The following is a 24,822-nucleotide window of genomic DNA, read 5'->3' as shown; positions in this document are numbered from 1 at the left end:
GCATAGAAAGTGATTACATAAAAAAATATTATGTGGTTTAGGGAAGGATAAAATGATTCCTGTTTGAGTCATGTGAGTTATGCTTTGTTCTAGAGCTAGAGTCACGTGGTCTGGACTCCATTTTGGATTGTAATGCCCTTAATGATTTAATATGTGTTATTACCTGTATTATACTATGCTAATCAGAGAAAATAGAGCAGAATTTGAAATAGAATTATCTTTTTAAGAAATGGGTTTAAACTAGAGATGGGCGGGCTTGGTTTCCCGAGATACGAATCCATCCGAATTTCGCCTATCCGAGTACCGAGCCTAGCAGGCTCGGTACTCTCCCTCCCATTCGGAGTCGAAATCGAGGCAAAACATCATTGCAACATATTCGTATTTCTGAGCTTGGTTCTCGCGAGATTTGAAAAGCATAAATACCAGCCTCCACAGCAATCCATCGCCATTTGACAGAGGGAGAGAGCAGGGTTAGGTCACAGGCTGTATCAGCGCAGGGACAAAGCAATAATTGTATACCTTATTCTTTCTATTATTCTTTCATTTGGAATCTATTTAATTCTATTATTAATTCAAATTATATTAGCAATTGTTAGGGCAGGAAGAGAGAAGGATAGAGAAGGCTTATTTTTCAATTTTTTGCACTACAAGTGCTTTGGGGTCTCCCATATTCCCCAGTGTTTAACACTAATTTTTCTGGCTGTCACAAAAAGTCATATTTGTCAGCAGTATCTATCTAATACAATATTTTATTTTTATAATAGTTGTTAAGGGTCATTCAGTGACATCTATATTAATTAGGGAAAAAAGGTGTTTGTATGTGAGCTTCAGCAGCAGAACCTCTCCAAAAATCTCTATACTCTTTTTTTTTGTATTTTTCAGTGCCTGTGAAGATGTTAAGGGTCATTCAGTGACATCTATATTAAGTGGTATTAAGTGAGGGTGGGAGAAAAGTGTTTGGGTGTGAGAGTCACCGCAGCTGCACACCCCAAAAAACTCTTTATTCTAAAAAAAAAATCTATGTTTCAATACTTGTGAAGTTGTTAAGGGTCATTCAGTGACATCTATATTAAGTGGGAAAAAAGAGTGTTTGCATGTAAGGAGAAGAAGTAACAGAAGTTTTCGATGAATGTGTTTTTTTGTCTAAAAAAAAGCAAAATAGCTACTATTCCACACATGCAGTGGTAAGACAAGGCTCACTTCTTGCTAGTAGGAGTCCTGCTACTGCTGGTACTAGTAGACATAAGAGAATGGCCATTGCAGAACAGGGTGCACAACATGGTCATGCATCTTCCCATGCACCACCTTGTCGCTCTGAATGTACGTCTGTCAAAGTCACCTCCAAAACAGTCAAATTAGTGCCTGAAAATAACACTGAGACCGAAGAACAATATAAAATTCCTCAACCATTTAGAAATGTGAGGATGAGTAGTAGTGCTAGTATTGATGATGATTTACACCTAAAAATTGAGGAAGCTTCTTTGGAAGTTGCTAATGTGCAAGAGGATGAGGGGGATAATTGTGGATCAGAAAATGAAAGTGTTGTACTTGAAGGAGATAAAGTGGAGGCTGGTGATGATTGTGTCAAGTAAGCCAGTGGTACCACCTCATGCCCATGATAAGCGCATTATCATGTCAGGGCAGAAGATAAAATAAACACCTATTCTGTTTGGAAATATTTTTTTCCTAACCCAGACAACATTTGTCAAGGCATATGTAGCCTTTGTCAGGCCCAAATAAATAGAGATAGAGACGTTGATCATCTAGGCACCTCTTCCCTGTTACGTCATTTGCAGCAAGATCATTAAAGTCGTGTTTCAAATTGTGTATAGAAGCAGCCCAGCATCAGCTACCAGCCAAATGGATAGACAATTGCAATCCTTATCAGCGTCAACACCTTCAACATCAACCCCCTCATTATTAGTACGTAGTACAGTATCCATTTCTCAAATTCCAAATGACTCCTTAATGCAATCCATGATTCCCAAGAGACATCCTTGCATGATGCAGCTGCTGCGGGTGAGACATCTATACAGAAAGTAAGCAACAAGACTAAGCATATTTTGACACAATTGTCTGTGAAGCAAGAGTTTGCAAGAGAAAACAAGTATGACAGTCAGCATTCTATTGCACAGCAGATCATTAACGCCATGTTATGTTAGCATAGTTGAGGTCATGTGTCCACGCTACCAAATTCCATCTCAATTCCATTTCTCCAGAACTTCAATTCCTCAGCTGTACCGTGCGGTTAAGCAAAAAGTCATCCAGTCCCTACAAAATGCCATTGTACCGACTGTTAATTTAACTACAGATGTGTGGACAAGCAGTACTGGTCAAACCAAATACTATATGACCATAACAGCCCACTGGGTAGGTGTACCATCATCAGCAGCATTAGCCCATGGGCAGTGTTAATGCAGGATTAGCCTGTGGACATAGTTCAGGAACTCGGCCTGTGGAGACAAACTTTGCACTTGGCCTGGTACAAGTAAGAGGTAGCACTGTGACTGTGAGACCATGCTGGGTCTTTCTCCTATGGACCATTTAATTCCCAGGCATCCATTTTGAGGTGGTCCTTTATAGACCATTAAGAATTACTCCATTGTGCCCTTACCTTCAGTCATCAGGCCCTCATTAATGGTAGGTTTTTGAGGTGCTTACCCATTGCAGGATTCAGGACTCAGGCCCCATTAAAATGGATTAGTGTATTGGAACTGTGGGGGATTGTAGAAAGGGTAGTACACGACACCGAATGCAAAGAGTTAATGTTGCGTAGCATAATGGACACAAAGAACATTGTTAGGACCAGGGTGCTGCTGTTGTATTGTTGTTGAAGCTAGCACTAAAGTGGGTGGGATATACTAGCCTGATAGATAGCTGTCACACATTGCACTAGCTAAGCTGCATTTTGGTCGCTGTTCTTACCTGTTTCCTTTGGTTCTCACTCCCTGCATTCACTCGCTGTCTGAACTGAGCATGCGCACACCTGGTCTTTTCAAAACTTACTACATTCTCTTGATTTACTAATTGACTGTCAGCTCTGTCACCTGCTTTTCTACTAAGTTGCCAGATCTTCAGGTCTCCTTACCTGTTAGGACGCTGTTCTCTCTGGCTCCTGTCTGCACATTGGTATCCTGTGTTACTTGTTCCACAATCAAGACCTGTGGTATTATTGCAAGAACCTCGTGCCTCATCATCTGTCCCGTCCTCAAGCTGTTTGCTTTCCAGGGATCTCAGTGCATCAGTTCTCTGCAGTTCACCACATCTCAGTTGGTATCCTGTGCTACCTGCTCCACGATCATAACCTGCGGTATTGTTGCAGGAACCTCATGCCTCATAATCAGTTCTTTTCTCAGCTATTCACTTTCTAAAGACCTCAACGCTTCGGTTCACTGCCTTACACCTGAACCTCTGCAATTATTGTCCAGCAGTCCTGCTCCACTCCACGGTTCCATCTCACCCTACTCTAATCTCCCTTAGAGGACCGCGACCTGCGGCTAGAGAGCAACTGTCCATATTCCCTTGCGGGGATCCCTGGTGAATATCTCTCTCCCGTTAGACTCCGCACCTCTCTGGGGGTAAGTCTATCTAGAGCGGGGCTCAGGGGCGGATCTAGGCAACTGCTCTACCCGGGGCGATTTTAGGGGGGGCGATTTAGGCCCCGCCCCCTTTCTAATTTCTAAGGCTGCTGACGGCTGCACAGTATGTGCAGGTCCGTTCAGCATTGGCAGTGTGCTGTCCCGCTGCTCTGATTGTGTTTAAAACACAATCAGAGCAGCCGGGCAGCACACTGTCAATGCTGAACGGACCTGCACAGTGTACAGCCGTCAGCAGCAAGCCCCCCCCCCCCCCCCCTGGATCCGCCACTGGCGGGGCTTCATGGCCTATTCCAAACTCAGGCTCAGTGACAATAGCTCTGCGGGTGGGCTGTTGTGTGTCGCCCTTTTCTTAGATGCCAATTCTGGGAGTTGCAGACGATCATCAAGAGGAGACGGTAAGTATCATTGTTCGGTTTCGTCTTTCTCTTGGTGGAGTCATCACCAGTAAATCGGTGAGCAGGATACTTCCCTGTCCCTAATATCTGCAAGCCCAGACCAAATACAAGGTATTGGTAATAGGAGCAGAGGGCAGGGTCTCTACTTCTATTCTACCGTCACCTCGGACACCCCCTTCCTTCCTCTCTGTATTATTTAATTCAAATAATCTTTGTGGCTTCACTTTTAGACTGAAGCGGCATCTGTGGAGCTATGAGGAGGAGTAGGTATGAATGGTTAGTGGACCGATCGTGATCAGATAGGAACTCTGTGTGCATCTATGATTTCCCGCAGGTGTTACATTAGATGTGATATAGGTTATCTATAGTATGTAGTCTTTATTTAAGTGGTAAAAAGGACTGGAGTGGGTATTGTTTAGCTAACACAAAAAGTGTGGAAGGGGTGTGAATAATTTACAAGGTTATTTAGGATCAATCTACACAAGTAGCAAGTGTATGAAAGAATCATTAATATTCTCCTATTTTCCTATTTCACCTCCCTATTGTAGCATGTCTTGTTATGAGATGAAGTATTTCTATTATTGTACAAAGGTATGGATAGTGTAGATTGTGTGCAGCTGCAGAATTGTATTGTAATTTTACATGTATTTTTCCTATTTGTTATTTTAGAGTTTAATCTGTGCACCACCTGTTGCTATGACTACAAGCCTCAGCATAATTAAGCCACAGATATGTGCAGCAAAACATCGATGACATCCCACCTTGCACCAGGAAGTGTGGATATAATCTGTGGAAGCACTTATATGAGGCATTTGATATTCTGTCTGAACACTGCACACATTGAAAACGTTCTCTGGTGTCTATTAGTCTATTAGGCTGACGGTCTGTTCACAAACTTACAGAACTAGTTGGCGGAGGTCTTCACCTTTAGCAGCCACCTTTCCCATAGAGTTTTATACGCTCACTGGTACTCAGATGCCCCCAGGACTTAACTCCAGAATAGTGCAAATTTGTAAAACAGAACCGTGGCCACAGGCCAGGAGACAGAATAGATGGCAGCGTATGGTCAGACGTAAGCCGAGGTCAGAGGTCACTAGCAAGCAGAATGGTCAGATAACACGCCAAAGGTCAGGGTCACAGGCAACACAGCGGGGTCCAAGATACAGGCCAAAGGGTCAGGGTCACAGGCAAGCAGGCAGAGTCCGAGGTACAGGCAGGGGTCATACACAGAAGTCAATCCAAAAGGCTAACACCAAACACAGCACAGGAGCAGGTTAGCTAACAGGAAAACTGGACGCTATAACTTGCAGGGAGGCTAAGCCCTCCTTGCCTTAAATACTGGAGCCAACCAATCAGGGCATTGTAATCACACACAGGCCAGAGCTAATTACATTATGAAAAGCCTAATTAGCCCGCAGGCTGTAGTGCGCGCACCCGGCTGTACTGAGTGGCCGGGGCACGATAGTGGTAATTTCGGCATCTGGCCGTTGCCCTGGCAACGGTCGGGCCGAGAAACAGGATGTGATGTCATGGAGACGGCCGGGACGCCAGTGCTAAAAGGAAGTGAGTCGCGGCGGTGCCCGCGGCCCCTGACAGTGTCTTGAAAATGACTGTGTTGTTTTCATACATTTTCCAAATAAATATATTGGAGGTCATTTATGAAGCACAGTGGATGTCTAACGCAAAATGCATTGTTTTTGCACTGATGTTTCTAGATGGTCTACCCAGCGCTCTTCAAGGTGTAAGCCTGCACTTCGCTCTCAGGAGATGCTTCCATATACTAGAAATGTGCCTATGTCAGCTACCTAGAACAATGATTAAACTTTTCTATTTCATTCTTAAAAACTGCTTGGTTAGCCTCATCTGTGGCTATTATTAGAGTGAGATGAAATCGGGCCTGTCATTTTTATATCTGACACTTTTTTGTGTTTAAAGCTTTTTTTCCCATTGGGCAAAGTGCACCTACTCTCAAAACACATTACGTTAAAAGTGCAGAACTAGACCTGATCTCCTCTAGTTCAGAGCTGGTGCGAAATTTATGTCACACTCCTGATGCAAACCTGGTACATCTGCTAGTGATTTACAGATTGATGCATTGTGAGATGAGTCTGACTAATGATATGCACTTATATGCATATTTTACACATGGGTCATTTTCTGTTTACAATACTGCTTAAATTTGGGTGTAAGTGTGTGCCCTAAAGGCTTTGGATTAGTTTCAGTTGCTCATCTGCACACTCTGTTGTCAGCTACAGCACTCTGAGAGGAGAGACTCAAAGAACTGGCAAGGAATGAATGAATTTGGGCGCTTAATATAGTCTGGCCACTAGAGGGCAGCAACCAGTGAGGGAAGATGGTATTCTTCAAAAGATGGCGTTTACTCGCCGAGGAGCAGCGGGGCGGAGACCCAGACAAGTAAACCAGGACCAGACCAAATTCTGGTCAGAGTAGTACTACAGTTTTGGTGACCGTCCATACGTCTACGTATGCAGGTGTTTACACTAATACAACACTACTTGTTATACCTTCTAGAGATGGTTGGCCAGAGACCCAATGGAGTCATTTATCATCATCATCATCTATTTATTTATATAGCGCCACTAACTCTGCAGCGCTGTACAGAGAACTCACTCACATCAGTATCTGCCCCATTGGAGCTTACAGTCTAAATCCCTTAACATACACACACACAACCTGAGAGAGACTAAGGGCAATTTAATAGCAGCCAATTAACCTACCAGTATGTTTTTGGAGTGTGGGAGGAAACCCACGCAAACATAGGGAGAACATACAAACTCCACACAGATTAGACCATGGTCAGTAATCGAACTCATGACCCATGCTGTGAGGCAGAAGTGCTAACCACTAAGCCACCATGCTGCCCATTTATAAATCAGATGGGACCAGCACTGGAGAGAATCAGTTGATTTGCGCAATATAGCGCAATAATGGTAGTAAGCCAGGTGGTCTGAAACCTATCCAGGCGAGTAATAGGTATTGCTGATGGAGATGGAAGATGTAAATGCCATATTGCCCAACTAATACGAAAAGTGTTGCTAATTGGGGTAGTTTTGGAGAATGTAATTGCAGCACACTTCTTCTCACATGTGTATTTTTAGCTGCATCTTAAGATGCAACATAATATAGAGCTAAAAAATGCACCCAGAGCTAAGTTCCAATTATAAATATGTTACACATGATATGACCAGGGCCTGATCAACCACTAGGCTGACCAGGCTGCAGCCTGGGGCACTGGGTCCCAGGGGGCACGGCACTGTGGGTATTTTTTTTTAAAAAAAAAATATATATATATTTTTTAAAAAAAAAAAAAAATTTAATTTTTTTTTTTTTCTTCATTCATTTTTTTTTTCGGGGTGGGGGAGGGGGGGTTCGCCACGGGGGGGTGGAGGGCTCGACGATCAAAAGCATTGGTGGTCAGTGGTTAGCAACACACAGCCAATCGCCAGGCTGCCTGTTGCTGTGCAGCAGACAGGAAGCAGGACGTCTTCACTTCCTATCTGCTGATCTGAGGAGCGACGCTGGCACAACTACAGTTAAGTGAAGGGGGGAACTGCCCTGCATATCTATAGGGAGGGGGGGGGAACTGCCCTGCATATCTATAGGGAGGGGGGGGGGAACTGCCCTGCATATCTATAGGGAGGGGGGGGAACTGCCCTGCATTTCTATAGGGAGGGGGGGAACTGCCCTGCATTTCTATAGGGAGGGGGGGGGACTATCCTGCATATCTATAGGGAGGGAGAGGGGGGACTGTCATGCATATGTATAGGGAGGGAGAGGGGGACTGTCATACAAATCTATAGGGTGGGAGGGGGGGCTGCCATGAAAATCTATAGGGAGGTAGAGAGGTTGATATGTATGAAGGAGGGCAGAGGAGGGGGGCTGATATATGTGACTGGGGGAGTTTTGATGTGACGGGGGGAGGGGATAGCTAGCTAGCAGAGTGGAGGTAAGGAAAATAGCTGCAAGGGGGATGGATGCAGGGTGGGAGGTAAAGAAAATGGCTACAGCAGGGGTTAAGGAAAATGGCTGTGAGGGGGGGTTGTGGTTAAGGAAAATGGCTGCAGGGGGTATTTAAAAAATAGAGCAGCTTTGGGGGGCAGAATCTCATGATTGTGTGGTGGTCACATGGGTGGTCTCAGCAATCACTAGAATACGAAATATTAGTGAGATGGGGCTGGTAGAGGCTTGTATTTGATTGACAACAAATATTCAGATATTGCTTATATATGCCTGTCCAATGGGGTACTTTTAGCTGGCCATAATGGAGTGTTTTGTTTTAACTAAACGGCCTAATCATTCAGGGTTCGCATTATAATACATTTTTGTATTTTCAAAACAGGACGCCAACTTTCCAGAAGCCAGCGAGAGGATAACAAAGTTGCAAGAGAGAAGAGCAAGGACAGGTAAGAGACAATGGCACAATCTGTCTAAATTTGAATGCTGGAGAATACACCTGAACATTCATATTCAGGAGTGTTCCTATACACCTATATATTCGGAGGAGGGGGGGGGGGGGCGTGCGGCCGTATTAGCCTAGGGCGGCCAGAACCCTTAATCAGGCCCTGGATATGACACATGTTCACAGCACAACTTTACAATACATTTTCATTTCCAAGAGATATGCTACATTTACGTTTGCATGGTTAGTTATACGTATGACTCATTTTTCCAACCTACTGGACCATGTAGTAGCATTATGTTAAGGCTATGACAGATTTTCTCAACTTACATGAGAGTATAGTATTATGGTATGAGTATGAGGCATTTTACCTGTCTATTTCACAGTGTAGACTAGTGTCATGTTATGACACATTTTACCTATCTCAAAATGTAGAACAATAATATGTCAGCTCATTGTAGGAAATGATTTTAATTTATTTAATAGAATTCAATGACACTTAAAAAATATGCAATTTCATAAACACAAAAATTAACAACAACAATGACAATAACCAACCTAATTAAAAGCATAATACCTTAACAAATGTATTAAGAGCAACCAAGACATCTATAGATGTATGTCTAACTATCAATCTATAGCTATATTTTATAGCGTTTCTCATGGTGGACACATGCCTCTGGATGGCCATAAGATGTCTCCATATGGTTGCAGCACGTATAGGGGATGGGTACTGAAACCTGATGACGGACAGCCCGACATCTGTTACCCCAACATTTTCAGTGTGAAGCACGGAATCCCAGACATAGTGTCCATATCGACTGTTTAAAAAAAATTACTTATAATAATTCAGAGGCTTTAACATGCAGGTAGCAGGGAATGACGTTACTTTCAACGCAGACACTAATCTTCCTGCACTTGATTGCGCAATGGAAACAGGCACCACTCTACCATATTTCGTAGGAAGGCTTCTATAATGCAGAGGCGGCGTCTGTTTCCATCCTTTAAGTGCAGGAAGATTGGTGTCGGCGTTGAAAATAACGTTATTCCCTGCTGCCTGCAAATGTCAGGGTAACTCATGTCGGGCTGTCCGTCATCGATATGAGTACCACCGCCGTACAGCACTTCTGTATGAGAAGAAGCAAAGTATTTAGTGTAACAATGTATGTTATGCAGTAATTTGTATATTTTCATGTCACATGGCAAAAATCATGAGTTCTTCCAGCACTCTTTCAAAAGTGTCTGTGTATTAAAATACATATATTTGAAATTTGGATAATATTGTTTTACTGTTTGCATCACATGTATTTATGCGTGGTCTTTCAGAATTGCTAATATGTTTATTCACAAAGACACACATTTTTATCTTTAATTTAAAAGGCACCAGAGGAGGTCCACATTGCTGTACATAGGGGATTTGAACAAACAAAAAAATTACATGGATACAAAAAGAGTAAAATTTTCATAATTACATCCCACAAAATTACATAATTGTGTTAAAAAAAACACTAGGAGAGAGGGCCCTGCTTGCGAGTAGGCAGCATTAGGATGAGGGCTGGTAGTCTTAAAAGAGGTGAGCTTTTAGGGCACATTTGAAGCTTTGGAGACTGGTGGATAGTCTAACTGGACATCATCATCATCAGGCTATTTATATTGCGGAACTAATTCCGCAGAGCTGTACAGAGAACTCACTCTCATCAGTCCTTACCCCATTGGAGCTTACAGTCTAAATTCCCTAACATATACACACACAGACAGAGAGAAAGAGACTATGGTCAATTTGATTGCAGCCTACTAGTATGTTTTTTTTGGAGTATGTGAGGAAACCGGAGCACCCGGAGGAAACCCACGCAAACATGGGGAGAACATACAAACTCCACACAGATAAGACCATGGTCGGGAATTGAACTCATGACCCCAGTGCTGGGAGGCAGAAGTGCTACCCACTAAGCCACCATGCTGACTCCAACCTTTGGACTAAAGGTTGGAAGCAGTGCAAAGAAATCCTGAAGGCAGGAGTGGGAAGAGGTAACCAATGGGGAGGTGGGTGTGAAGAAAGTGTCTAGAAATGAGGTTGGAGATGTAGGATTGAGAGTGTGAGGAGTTTATTTCTATGGAATACAGGGAGCCAATGTAGCGAGGGATTCAGGGACTCATTGTGGCTGAGGGGGGAGGCAGAGGTAAAGTGGCAACAGAGGAAAATGAGACGATCTGCAGCATTGAGGGCACACTGAAGTAGGGAGTAGGAGGCCAGAGAGGAGAATGTTACAGTATCAAGGCAGGAGATAACAACAGAGTGGAACATGTTCTATTGCGAAGCCTAACAGGTCTGTCTCAGAGGACACAAGGTTCTAAGAATAACATTGGTTTTCCACATGTGCCTCAATTATTGTTGGGAAACTTACAATTTGTGGGTGATTTTGATTTGGTAGCAAATGCAGCAACTGGGTCAAATATTTTCACATGGACAAATCTTTTAATACTTCAGGTGTAGAAGATTTCAAATGTACAATAATATCGGAAGTGGTGTATATAGGGGGTTATGTAGAGTAGAACGTCCAGTTCAAGTCCAAATTATGATGAAAAAGTGCTTTTTACAACTGCACATGAGTAGGGCAGGTGTAGGTATAATACAGTAAGGGCGGGTTAATGCTTCTTATGTACTATGCTGAGTGAGAAGTATGCACAGGTACTGTTCCAGCCGCTTCCCCCTTGGTGTAAGATCCATCATCATCAGCACAGATCTTCTTGTGTTTAAAAAAGAAAATAAATATATATATTTTTTAAAAGTGTGCCCCCCACACCGAAAGCTTAACCAGACCTAGTGCTGTCAACCACCTCTCTCAATGCAGCACCATTGTCAGAAGGGAAATCTTCAATCCCATACATTCTGCAGCAGTAGGGCTCCATGTACATTACTACATTCAGGTCATAATTGGATGGTGTACCAATTTATTTTCAATGGAATCCAGCTGAAGCTTATCTGGCTTCAATGGGTCCCTCACCAGGAAAGTATACACATAGCACTTTCTCCATTCAATAGCAGCGTTAGGTTTTCTGTGAAGACGGAAAATACCTTGTTGAGGAGGGGGTTAATGCCAGGGCTCCTTAATTGCAGCGGTGCTTATTTATGTACCACTGGGATTTGCAGCGGTAAATATTTAGGGCTACCGCACTGGGGATCTATTTATGACCGCGCTGGGGTCATAAATAGACCCCTAAGGATGAGAATGGAGGCATCATACATAGCTTTGCTGGAGCAGCAATGTTTCCTGTTCCAAAACTCTACCTCCAGACTATTTTATATATGCACTAATCATATATTTGTGTATTATAAATACAGGTTATATTGCCATTATGGGTAGTCTTCCAAAGAAAACTATAGGTTTACAGTTGGTACACATCAACACTTATCCTATCATGAACAGTTTAATAGACACAGTAAACAAATATCATTCCTGCAGCTTAGCAGCACCAGCAATTGCCATCTTTTATCAAAATAGCATTAATGCAAATCTTCTTAGAGAAAACACTAATGATATATTGCAGCACAGCTGTGTGTACTCAGAGCTAGGTATTAATAGCGCAACACAATGCTATTATTATTCTATATTTATAAAACTCCAATATATTACGTAGCACTGTACATTAAAGGGATAATGAAACAAATAAATAACATACAATGAGATGAAACAGAAGGTAAAGTTGGCCCTGCACAAATGAGCTTACAATCAAAATATTGGGGGCAGCAAATGAGAACAGTGTAGTGAAATAACAATTGTAGCTGATGGTGGAGAAAGTGTATGTAAGGTGCATTTTTCTTACACCTCTATTGTGTACGTGCTTGATAAAATAAATAAATATTTTTCAAATATATGTACAACTTTAAATCTAGTGTTAGCGGCATCCAGAGCAAAGTAATCATCTCCTAAAAGGTATATCTAAAGACACTTGCTAATTATACTTTTCTAGATTAAAACAATAAAAATATCACATACTTGGCAGTGGTGCCACAGAGCGATAAGCTTTTGAAAATAAATCACAGAGAATATAATAGTTTAAGGTAAGCACATATATCTGGCAAGAGTTGAACTGTTTCATGCCTATGTCCCCCCAGTCACATATATAGTACTTCACTACTCCCAACCTCAGATTGTGATTTTATCCTTCTTTTTTGTATAAGTATGGTGGAATTTGCATTTCAAATAGCTCATTGTTTGTTCACACAAACTTGTATAAAAACACTGCTAGAAGCGGTGACATATCACAGAAGAGAATATCGCCTGTCTAATCACTTTTTTCCAGCCAAGACTACAACTGTGGTGTTGCTATGTTACTTGTAAACCTGCTATTTACAGCCATGCACACCCTGGTAATGCTAAGCAAACATGGGAGAGTGATAAGAATCATTGCACAAAGGGCACTTGCCTGACATTATGCTCAGCTCCACAGTGAAAAGTGACATGTCTGCTCTACACTATCAAATCTTAGACATAAACTTTGCTGTTGATTCTGTGCAAAACAACATGCAAAATGTAGAATTGGCAGGGCCTGATCATCCAATAGGCTGATTAGGGTACAGCCTTGGGCGCAAGTCCTTTGGGAGGGGCTGTGCAAGATTGTTGGGGGTGCAAAATTTATATTATAAAATATAAAAGAATAGTTGTTCTCCAGAGTAAAAAGAAAACATGAAATAAAAATGTAGCAAGGTGTTAATCTTGATGTACTCCGATGGTAAAATCTTTAGACAGTGAGTCATCATGGGGGGGAGGGGTGCTTGATTAACGAGAAGGGGAGACAAGGAAAGGAAAGCAAAAAAATTAGTAACTTTGCATCTTGGCAAAACCAAGTTGTATTGGAGGAGGATGTACATTTTAAATGTGTGGACAAGTTTATAGTTGGGGTAGGGCATGTCAACTTTAAAATTCAGTGTAACAACAAAGCTATCAAGTATTTGTGTGCTACATGACAAAACAGCCAGTATTTAAATATGTGCAAAGTAGTAAACTAATTTGCACCCCTTGCATTGTAACATGGTTTTGCCTAGGATCTTTTTTTGCTTTTTCCTTAATGAATCAGGCCCAAAATGTGCTAGAGTACAGTGCAAAATAAAAAAGTTATTCATGTTGCAGTGTGAAAATGCAAAAATGCTTGTCCATCTGACGTGCAATTATGGCACAAAACCTTGGCAGAGTTAAAGCTTCCCAGAGCCGTAACTAGACATTCTAGCACCCTGGGCGAGAGACAGGGCCGGACTGGCCATCTGGCACTTCTGGCAAATGCCAGAAGGGCCGATGGTCAGACGGGCACGGTATGTGCACTGACACTTTCTGATGTGCCCCACGCACATGAGGTCTGTTTATTAAATGTGATTATGAGTTAATGCCTGGGGTGCTTGTGGGAAATGGATATATTTTTTAAACATAAATGCTATTTAATTTCTTGCTGGAGTTGTTTGGAGAGAGGGAAATAGTTTTATTTATTAAATGGGAATACTATTTAATGTCAGGGCTAGTTGGAGGGAAATAGATGTATTTATCAAATGTGAATACAAGTATTTTAATTTTGTGGCTGCAGTGAGGCCTAATTTTAAAAGTGGATGCTATATTGATTTAACACCAGGGCTAAATTTCATGTACTAATTATTTTTCTCCAAATAGGGCATCCAACATTCCAGGATCCAGACAAGCAGCAACTGATATAAAGACACAAGCAGCCACAAGTGGTGACCATGACAAGACAGGTAGGAGAGACCAGGACAGTCTGCCAACTGCTCTGAATTTAGTCAGGATTTGGTCTGACTACAAGAACAGTTGGGAGATATGTCCTGCTTCACACTGTACTGCATGTTAAGGCAGAACTGTGTGCACCTAACAGTAGTGCACACAGTATTGCCTGTGTATTTGTCAAAAATGTGTCTAATAGCCAAATTACATCATAGGAGCCCTCCTGACTTAAGTGCCCAGGCCCCCACGAGCCTTAATCTAGTTCTGGTCAGCAGGAGGAATCTGTGCTCCCAGTCCAGGGCAGGACACAGACTGCAGAGCAAGCCGAGGAGCTCTAAATTTCATGAGATTTATTAATCTCGTGAGACTAAGAGCTTCCCTGCTCGCTCTACAGGAATGTCAGCAGCATTAGAAGCATAGATAAGTACAGTGGGCTGGGGGTGTCATAATGTGTCTGGGGGGTGATGTAATGTGGATGGGGAGGGCCTGATAAATGTAATGTTTTATAATAATGTATGTATCAACGCACCAGTTTGACCACGCCCCCAACATAATGTAGCTACGCCGCAAATGCGCTGCGGCACGCGTTTTTTTTCCTGCTCGTCAACAGAGGTGAGCCTGTGTGCTTTAAATGCCAGGGTTGATTTTTAGTCCTAGTCCGGCCCTGGGCACTACTGTGTGGTATAATATTATTTGGGGGGCACTACTGTGTGGTATAATATGATTTGGGGGCACTACTGTGTGGTATAATATGATATTGGGGCACTACTGTGTGGTATAATATGATTTTGGGGCACTACTCTGTGGTATAATGATTTTGGGGCACTACTGTGTGACATAATATGATTTTGGGGTACTACTGTGTGGTATAATGATTTTTGGGCATTACTGTGTGGCATAATATGATTTTGGGGCACTACTGTGTGGCATAATATGATTTTGGGGCACTACTGTGTGGCATAATATCAGTTGGGGGCATGTGCTCAGGCATGAGGGAAGGAGGAAAATGTTAATATAATGTGGGAGGTAGGCTATTAATTTAATTTAATGGTGGCATTTAGGTGGGGGCTAATTATTTAATTGGTGATATTTTATTTGTGGGGTGATGTGGGCTAATTTAATATTGGGCCCTAGCAATTTAAGATGGGGTGATTGTATCTTTAATTTAATTTAATTTAATGCTGGGGTGGTTTGGGGGCTATTCATTGAAAGTGGGGCTGTTTGGGAAAAAAAATGTCTTTATTAAATGTGAATATGAATTATTTAATGGCAGTGATGGTTGCTGGAAATAGGTATATTTATTAAACGTAAATGCTATTTAATCTATTGCTGGGGTTTTTTGGAGGAAGGGAAATAGGTTTATTTAACATCAGCAGCAGCTATTTATATTAAATGTGAATACTAGTATTTTAATGTTGGGGCTGGAGGGAGGCCTAATTATAAAACATGGGTTGTATTGATTAAACGCCAGGGCTGGTTGGAGTTTTCTAAATTGCATGTACCCATTTTTTTTCCAAATAGGGCCTCCAACATTCCAGTATCCAGACAAGCAACAACTGAGCTAAAGACACCAGCAGCCACAGGTAGTGAAAGTAACAAGACAGGTAGGAGGTCTCAGGTAGGAGAGAGCAGGACAGTCTGCCAACTGTCCTGAATTTGTGGGGAAGTCCCAAGTTTTGGTGACTGTCTCGTTTAGTGAGATTTGGTCTGACTACAAGGACAGTTGGGAGGTATGTCCCACTTCACACTGTACTGCTTGTGAAGGCAGATCTGCATGCAACTAACAGTGGTGCACACAGTATTGCCTGTGTATTTGTCTAACATTTGTCTAAAATGATAACCATGTTACATAATAGGGGCCCCCTGTCTTAAATATCTCAGGCCCCCCAAGCGTTTAATCCAGCTCTGGTTAGCAAGAGGGATCGGATAGCTTCTCCAAGTCTCTGGATAGGACACAGACTGCAGAGCAAGCCAAGGAGCTCTAAGTATCACAAGATTTGATAATTTCATGAGACAAAGAGCTTCCCTGCTCACTCTGCAGGAAGTTCGCACCCTGATGGATGTCAGCACCACCAAAAGCATAGATAAGTACAGTGGGCTGGGAGTGTCATAATGTGCCTGGGGAGATGACATGATAAATGTAATGTTTTATTTTAATGTATGTATCATTGCTCCATGTAGGCCACACCCACAACACAACGCAGCCACGCCCTTTTCAGGGCGGCGGCGCAAACTTTCTTTCCTGCTGGAACTGAGGTGGACCTGTGTACTTTAAATGCCAGGGCTGATTTTTAGTCCCAGTCCGGCCCTGGCGAGAGATAACGCTGGCACCCCACAAATGATGATGCTCAGCGTGACCAACCACTTTGGGGGCATACTTATCCCTTAACAAACATTAGATTGCCCAACAACATTGTGCTGCTCTCTCTTACCTGTTCTCACAGATTTGACTACTGGTGTCTTAAGCTAAGATGCTGCATAGCTGGATTCTGGAATGTTGGGGCCCTGTTTGGAAATTAGTCACTATTCACTTCCTAGATTGCCATGCAATTAAAGAGCACTGCATCCACATTTAATAATTACACCTCCTTCCACTCCAATCATCCAGACATTAAATTAATAGTGTTTTTGTTTTTTAAAAATTACCTATTTACCCCCTAGCAGCCACAAAATTGAATTAATAGTATTCACATGTAACAAATATGTCTATTTCTCCAAGGACCCCCGACATTAAATTAATAGTATTTCCATTCAATAAACAAGACATACAATATATGGACAAAAGTATTTGGCCACACCTGTTAATTATTGAATTGAGGTGTTTCAATCAGACCCGTTGTCAGAGGTGTATAAAATCGAGCAAATAGCCATGCAGTCTCCATTTGAAAATATTTGTGATACAAAATGAGTCGTTCTGAAGAGCATAGTGACTTCAAGCGTGGTACTGTAATAGGATGCCACCTTTACAACAAGACGGTTCGTGAAATTGCATCCCTGCTGAATATTCCAAGGCCAACTGTAAGTGATATTATTAGAAAGTGGAAGCATTTAGGAACAACAGCATTTCCGTCATGAAGCAGAAGACCATGTAAAATCACAGAGCGTGTCAACAACTGCTAAGGCGCATGGGGTGTAAAACTCGCCACTGCTCTGCTGATTCCATAGCTGAAGAGTTCCGAACTTCCACTGGCATTAATGTAAGCACAAAAACAGTGTGGTGGAAGCTTAATGGAATGGGTTTCCATGGCCGATCAGCTGCATGCAAGCCTCACATCACCAAGACCAATGCCAAGCATGAATGGAGTAGTGTAAAGTACACTGACACTGGACTGTGGAGCAGTGTAAATGTTCTGTGGAGTAACTAATCAAGCTTCTTTGTTTGGCAGTCAGATGGGCGAGTCTGGGTTTGGCAGATGCCAGGAGAACGTTACCTGCCTGACTGCACTTTGCCAACTGTGAAGTTTGGTGGAAGAGGGATAATGGTATGGGGCTGTTTTTCAGGGTTTGGGCTAGGCCCCTTATTTCTAGTGAAGGGCAATCTTAATGCTTCAGCATACCAATTAATTTTGGACAATGCTATGCTTCCAACTTTGTGGCAACAGTTTGGGAAAGGCCATTTTCTATTCCAACATGACTGTGACCCAGTGCAAGGACTACAATGACATGGCTTGATGAGTTCGGTGTGGAAGAACTTCACTGACCGGAACAGAGCCCTGACCTCATCCCCATTGAACACCTTTGGGATGAACTGGAATGGAGATTGCGAGCCAGGCCAACATTAGTGCCTAATCTCATAAATGTTCTACAAAATGAAAGGGCACAAATTCCCACAGAAACACTCCAACATCTTGTGGAAAGCCTTCCAAGAAGAGTGGAAGCTGTTATCACTGCAAAAAGGGGATCAACTCCATATTAAAGTATATGTATTTGAATAGAATGTCATTATGGTCCCTGTTAGTGTAATGGTCAAGCGTTCAAATACTTTTATCCATATAGTGTATTCCCCATTATATGGAATACACTATTAATAGTATTTCCATTTAATAAACATATTCCACCCACCAGCCCTGACATTAATTTAATAGTATTCCCATTTAATAAACAGACTTATTTTCCCCATACCAGCTGATGACATGAAATAGCATTTCCATTTAATAAATAGGCCTATTTCTCCCCATAGATAGACAAAAATACAATTGTAGGGCGCTGCAATTTACCCTTAGTATAACTTAATGCTGCAGCTCTCCTAAGACAGAGTCTGGATCTGTCATACATAAATAGAAAAAGCAATAGAAAGGAGAGCGCCAAGCATCAAGTATATTATAAAAATACACAATTTATTGGATACATATGTGATCAATACTCAAAGTAGTATGTAGATAAAACACATTGATTAAACCAATAATTTGGAATAAAACCCAAAAATGAGTATTTGTTAGATTAAAATAGAATAGAATAATCAACAGCTGTTAGATGCTCAGATTCTGATCAATAAAATAATTTAACCAGGAGTTATGGCCAGAAAATGTATGCAATATGGTACCATATGTAGAAAAAACACACTTCAATTGCAAATGTCCGTAACAAAGACTGAAGATATTAGTGAATGATATTCTAATCCTTAATCGGCTCAATCAGTAAGTATGAAAAAGTGTCCACTGTATAGGTGTCCGGTTAATATGCACACTAATAGGTGTAATTAGCACCAATATAAAACAAGCAGGTACTTATCTACTTTTGTGAGCCCGTGGATTTCAATTCAACACAGTCAGTCCCGATATAATACTTCCAGTGCGATGCAGGTGATCAACCTGAAACGTCCTGAGTTGTACGGCAATCCAAATAAACCCCGGGGTTATTAACTGGCCAATGCCTGGTAAATGTAACTCCTTAATTGTATCCACTGATGCGTTTCTCTGCGTTCAGCCGTTTCATCAGAGGTAGGTAAGATTAGAAGATCTAACAGCGCTTGTTTAAATAGATAGAAAATGGTCATATACACAAAAACATAAACATGTTTATTTTTTGTATTTTCTCTGTGGATCATGTTAGGTTGAAATAATAACAGAAAAAAGGATAGTTATAATTTGAAATGTATACCGCTGTTTTATTTACAAGAAGATTGCTTACTTGGTATTATATATATGTGTAGACGAGATACATATTCTTAGGTCATGTGATCGGGAGTGCAGGCAATCAAGGAGCTTCCGAGATGATTGATACGCCGGGAGACAGCCCCAGTCAATCAGCTGACAATCATGTGACCATTTTCTATCTATTTAAACAAGCGCTGTTAGATCTTCTAATCTTACCTACCTCTGATGAAACGGCTGAACGCAGAGAAACGCGTCAGGTGATACAATTAAGGAGTAACATTTACCAGGCATTGGCCAGTTAATAACCCCGGGGTTTATTTGGATTGCCGTACAACTCAGGACGTTTCAGGTTGATCACCTGCATCGCACTGGAAGTATTATATCGGGACTGACTGTGTTGAATTGAAATCCACGGGCTCACAAAAGTAGATAAGTACCTGCTTGTTTTATATTGGTGCTAATTACACCTATTAGTGTGTATATTAACCGGACACCTATACAGTGGACACTTTTTCATACTTACCGATTGAGCCGATTAAGGATTAGAATATCATTCACTAATATCTTCAGTCTGTGTTACGGATATTTGCAATTGAAGTGTGATTTTTCTACATATGGTACCATATTGCATACATTTTCTGGCCATAACTCCTGGTTAAATTATCTTATTGATCAGAATCTGAGCATCTAACAGCTGTTGATTATTCTATTCTATTTTAATCTAACGAATACTCATTTTTGGGTTTTATTCCAAATTATTGGTTTAATCAATGTGTTTTATCTACAAACTACTTTGAGTATTGATCACATATGTATCCAATAAATTGTGTATTTTTATGATATACTTGATGGTTTGCGCTCTCCTTTCTATTGCTTTTTCTATTTCTCCCCAACCTGCTCCCATCTCACTTTCATAATATTCAAATTTCACCCACAGAGCCCAGACATTAATTTATTAGCCCAATATTCAATATAGACCCCATATTGCATTAATAACTCCATCAACCCTATATTACATTACCACTACCACTAGCCCCAATATAATTTTAATACTCCCACCAGCTCCCCAAAAACTTACCAGCTCTCCAGTTGTTACAGCAGAGATCTACTCATGGACAAGTTGTCCTCTAGCAGCTTACTTTAGTCTCTGAAGTGGAAAGGGAAAAGAGGAGAAGGAGGATAAATGGGAGAAGAGGGAGGGAGAAAGGAATCTGTAGCATATAGAAAAATGCCTCGGGGAAGGGACCAGCCACCAGAAGTACAGAGATCAATGTCAGAGAAATAAAGAGTTATATATGCGCTATGAGGAGACATCTATCATTGGCTGCTCTCTCTGCCGCCAATGCTCAAACAGATTCTGTTCTGACAGCTGTCTCATCTCCGTGCTTTCTCTGCATAGCCAGGGAGGAGCCGGTCACCAGAAGCTGTGAAGGAATGATATAGTACCGCCATTGCCAGGGCCGTAATGAGGGTAGTGCGAACATCCAGGGCACAAGGCCCACTGGGGGTGCAACTAATGCCCGCCCGTTACATGCCAAGTCTCCACCAATGAAGTGGCAGTGTAGTCCTGTGGTGGCAGCTCCACAGGACCATTGAAAGAGAGCCGGCATAAGGAGGAGGGTGCCGGTTCCCTGCTCCTGCAGCATCCTGATGTGCATATAATGACGTCAGGATGCTGTCAGAATACAGGAGACGAGGAGCAGGTACAGAAGAAGAAGGAGTATCAAGAGAACACAGTAAAAAGATACAGAAAGAAGATACAGAAAGAAGAAGAGAAGCTCAGGAAATTAAATTACTGCAGGGGCTGGTGAGAAGAGTGGGCTAGAAAGAATGGAGTGAGGAGTCTAGGGAGAACAGGAGCGAGGACTTCAAAGTAGGGGGTCTGGAGAGAAGGGGTGAGGGGTCTGGAGAGAACAGGAGGGAGGGCTGGATAGGAGAAGGTGTGAGGGGTCTAGTGAGGAGGGTATGGCGAGAATGTAGTACATAAATATATAATACATACTATGAAAACATAAATAATTGTCAGGCGCTGATCTCACAGTTCCTCTGCTGCCGGGGACAGAAGCCCGACCTCTTCCACTTGCAAGTGCCTCATTGCCTAGCAACGGGACTTAACCAGTTCTCCCTCTCTCTGGGACTATTGTCTGTCCCTGTTGCTTAGCAGCGGGGGATGCTTCTCTGCCTCAGCGACGGCCAGTGGCATTGATTTCTTCAATTAGGGCTCTCCTCCCAATCCCTCCTGCTCCAATGAGGAGATCTCTATCAATATATAAACCTGTCTCTGGCACCATTAGGGTGCCAGAGTATTAGGCTCACACCTGACTCCAGCATTCCTGTTTCCTGTTATCAGCACCTCTGTGTTCCTGGTTTGCTTGTTCTTTACCCTCTCCTTGGATCCTGATTTGGGACTTACAACCTCTCTAGCATTACTTCGGCTTCCCTGACTACTCTCTTGTCTCCTGATTTGGTACCACATTGCCAACCTGGATTTGACCTCGGCCTGTCTGACTAACTGCTGTTCATCCCTATCTCATTAGTGACTGTCTTGGAGAACCGCGATCTGTGCATCCCTTGCAGCCAATTCCATACTCCTGTGCAGGGGTCCCTTGCAGGGGTGCATTAGACTTCATGCCTCCCTATACAGTAAGGCTAATACCGACAGATAACCTACATCTCCTCCAGTTCGCAACAGTATACTCTAGCACCACGGATGGACAAGGTGAACCCTCCACCCGTGACCTGTTGATGCATCTAGCCCATCTTTGTCGAGCGGCAAGAGAATAATCAGGCGCAGCTTTGCAATGCATCCAGGGGGTTGTGTCACGTCTGGATTCCATCCAGGGGTCTCTTCCCTCACAGGTGGCTTCTGTTTCCTCGCCTGTTACCTCGAGTCCTACTGCTCCAGTTTGGATTCCATGGGTCTTTGTATTTCCACTCCTGATAAGTATGATGGTGATCAGAAAAAGTGCTGCCGGTTTTTGAATCAGTGCACGATTCAATGTGAGCTTGCTCTTGAGAATTTCTCCTCTGATCGGGCTGAAGTAGCTTACATCATCTCATTCCTCTATGGCCAGGCCCTGGCATCGGTCTCTCCCCGTGGGACCATAGCGACCCTCTTGTGTCTAATTCCACTTCTTTTTTTGAGGCTTTCGAAAAGTTTCTGATGAACACAGCAGATTGTCCTCAGCTGCCTCCAGCCTGTTGGCCATACGCCAAGGCTCCCACTTCGTTGGTCAATACGCCATCCAGTTTCGGACCCTCACTTCAGATTTGAAATGGAATACTAAAGCTTTGACTGCCACCTTCTGGCAGGGACTGACTGATCGTATCGAAGATGACAGCCTCAAGGGACCTGCAAGTTAATTTGTATGACTTGATCTCTCTTTGTGTCAAGGTAGACATCCGTCACACGGAAGGTTCTCAAGAGATGGGCCGCTCTTGTCATTCTACTCCTCGTTACCAGTGTACTACCATCCCTCCTTCTTCCCTTCCTGAGGAACCAATGCAGCTGGGTAGTTCATGTCTCAAACTTGAGGGAAGACAGAGCGACTGATCAAGGACCACCTTTGTTTGCATTGTGGGGAAGCTGGTCACCATCAGCATGTTCACAGAGACCGGAAAGCTCTTTCTCCTCGATGGTTCCATGGAGGTCGTTCTAGGGTCCAAATCCCCTACTCCCTGTTCTCTCAGGAACCCTGAATTGACCTCTACTCATCTTGCCTGGCTGGTCAGGTCCATATCCTCTGTATACACAAACTTCTCAGAGATCCTTATCTGTCCCAGGGCCTGGCTAATTTCAAAAGACTCTTTATCAAATGCACATGTCACTTAGATCAGTCAGCAAAGCACACTTTGTAAGGTTACATACAATATACACATTGTCATACATGAATATTAAGGGAAAATAACAATAATACATAATTGTCACAACCGAGATCAAGTTATCTCATGGGGATCTCAGTGTTACGACCATTGTCTCACTCCCATTATTATGACTGAACATCACTTACCTTGCCTTACCCTCACCTCCCTTCCAGGTCTACCAAAACCTTCCACTGCATTCCAGGATGTCTTCAATGAATTTGCTTCTGAAGTTTTGCCACCACAGCTTCCTTTGGATTGTCCCATTGACTTATAAAATTTGCGGCACTCAGACCTTATTTAAACTTGACCTTAGAGGAGCATATAATTTGATTTGTTCTTGGCAGAGGGACAAATGAAAGACTGCATTCAATATCTGAGATGGGCTACAAATACCTCATCATGCCTTTTGACCTTTGCAATCTCCCAGCAGTATTCCAGGAATTCATCAATGAAATCTTTTGAGACCTGCTCTATCGCTTTGTTGTTGTTAACTTTTACGACATCCTTCTTTTCAGGACTTCACTTCTCATCGGAACCACATTAGGGAGGTTCTCTCCCGTCTTCCGGAGAATCACCTCTTTTGTAAGCTTGAGAAGTGTCTTGGTTATCTAACATTCAGTTCCAGGCTCCAAATAGATCCAAAGAAGGTGGAGGCAATCCTCTCTTAGCCTCTACCCTCCAGTTTAATGGCTACCCAACATTTTATTGGTTTCACAAAACAGTCATTCTCATCCCCTCCAGTTCTCACACAACCTGACCAAAATAAATAATTCTTCCTAGAGGCTGATGCTTCCTCTGTAGGTATTTGTGCTGTACTAGCCCAAAAGTCTTCCTCTGGTTCTTTCCAACCTCGTGGCTTCCTTTCCAAGACTCTCCATGTAAAAAGAATTATGGTATTGGTGACTGTGACAATTATGTAGTATATTTAATGACTGATTGTTATTTTCTGTTTAATTCATTTATGACAATGTATATTGTATGTAACCTTGTAATGTAATGTCAACGTGTGCTTTGCTAGATGACATGAGTTTGAACCTATGCAAGTGTCAATAATCTGTTGAAATTAGCCAGACCAGGGAGAGATAGGCATATCTGAGGAGTTTGAAGCCCCAAAGTTGTAAACCAGCTAGCCAAGCACACCGAGCAGAGGTGAGAACTCAAGGTCCTGTGAACATTCCCGATCTCAGGACATCCCTAGCTCACTTTGAAAGCCCTGTGACATTTGGGAGATCAATCTGTCCTTATTGACAGCTAAACTCCAAAGGTGGGGGGGAGGTGAGAGCTATGTGGAAAAAGGTTTAAAATCTTCTGCCTTAGAGAATAACGTGTGCATTTTCATGAGGGGGTCTATCAAGACTGAAATGTCACATATTTCTCAATTGTGTTCCCTCACACACCAAGTGTTAACTAATAAGTAGTGACTCTGGTTTTATTTCCTATTTTATTTTCTGAAACTTACTTGTGCAAATTACTGTATGTCTTGTTATAAACCTTTTTGTAACAAATCCTTGGAAACATTTTCCAGATTAAATAAATTAAATCTAGCGTATTTCTCTGTGATTCTTTGTGAACTTACGAAGCCCAGGGAGGCTCATGCTACATGTGTATGTGATTTAAGTGTGAAACTTTAATAAGTGGTTTTGGCAAACGTAAGGGCACCATAATAAATCCTTCATGATGGCATAAAAAGTGTATTCATTGTTAATTAACTAAGGTAACGCC

At 42.3% G+C, this 24,822-nt stretch overlaps 1 long non-coding RNA gene across 1 annotated transcript; it reads right to left on the bottom strand.

Annotated features, from left to right (window-relative positions):
• Window positions 1–8,919: 8,919 nt before the first annotated feature.
• On the bottom strand, window positions 8,920–21,381 carry LOC142160447 (uncharacterized). Its single transcript, XR_012693229.1, has 3 exons — window positions 21,239–21,381; window positions 20,315–20,383; window positions 8,920–11,471 (listed from the first exon to the last, which is right to left on the bottom strand). It is a non-coding gene; the product is annotated as an uncharacterized LOC142160447 (long non-coding RNA).
• Window positions 21,382–24,822: the final 3,441 nt, after the last annotated feature.

Source organism: Mixophyes fleayi, chromosome 6 (assembly GCF_038048845.1).
Source record: "Mixophyes fleayi isolate aMixFle1 chromosome 6, aMixFle1.hap1, whole genome shotgun sequence".
NCBI lineage: Eukaryota > Metazoa > Chordata > Amphibia > Anura > Limnodynastidae > Mixophyes > Mixophyes fleayi.
Note: the sequence above shows the minus strand (reverse complement) of the source record. Positions and strands in the feature narration are given on the sequence as shown.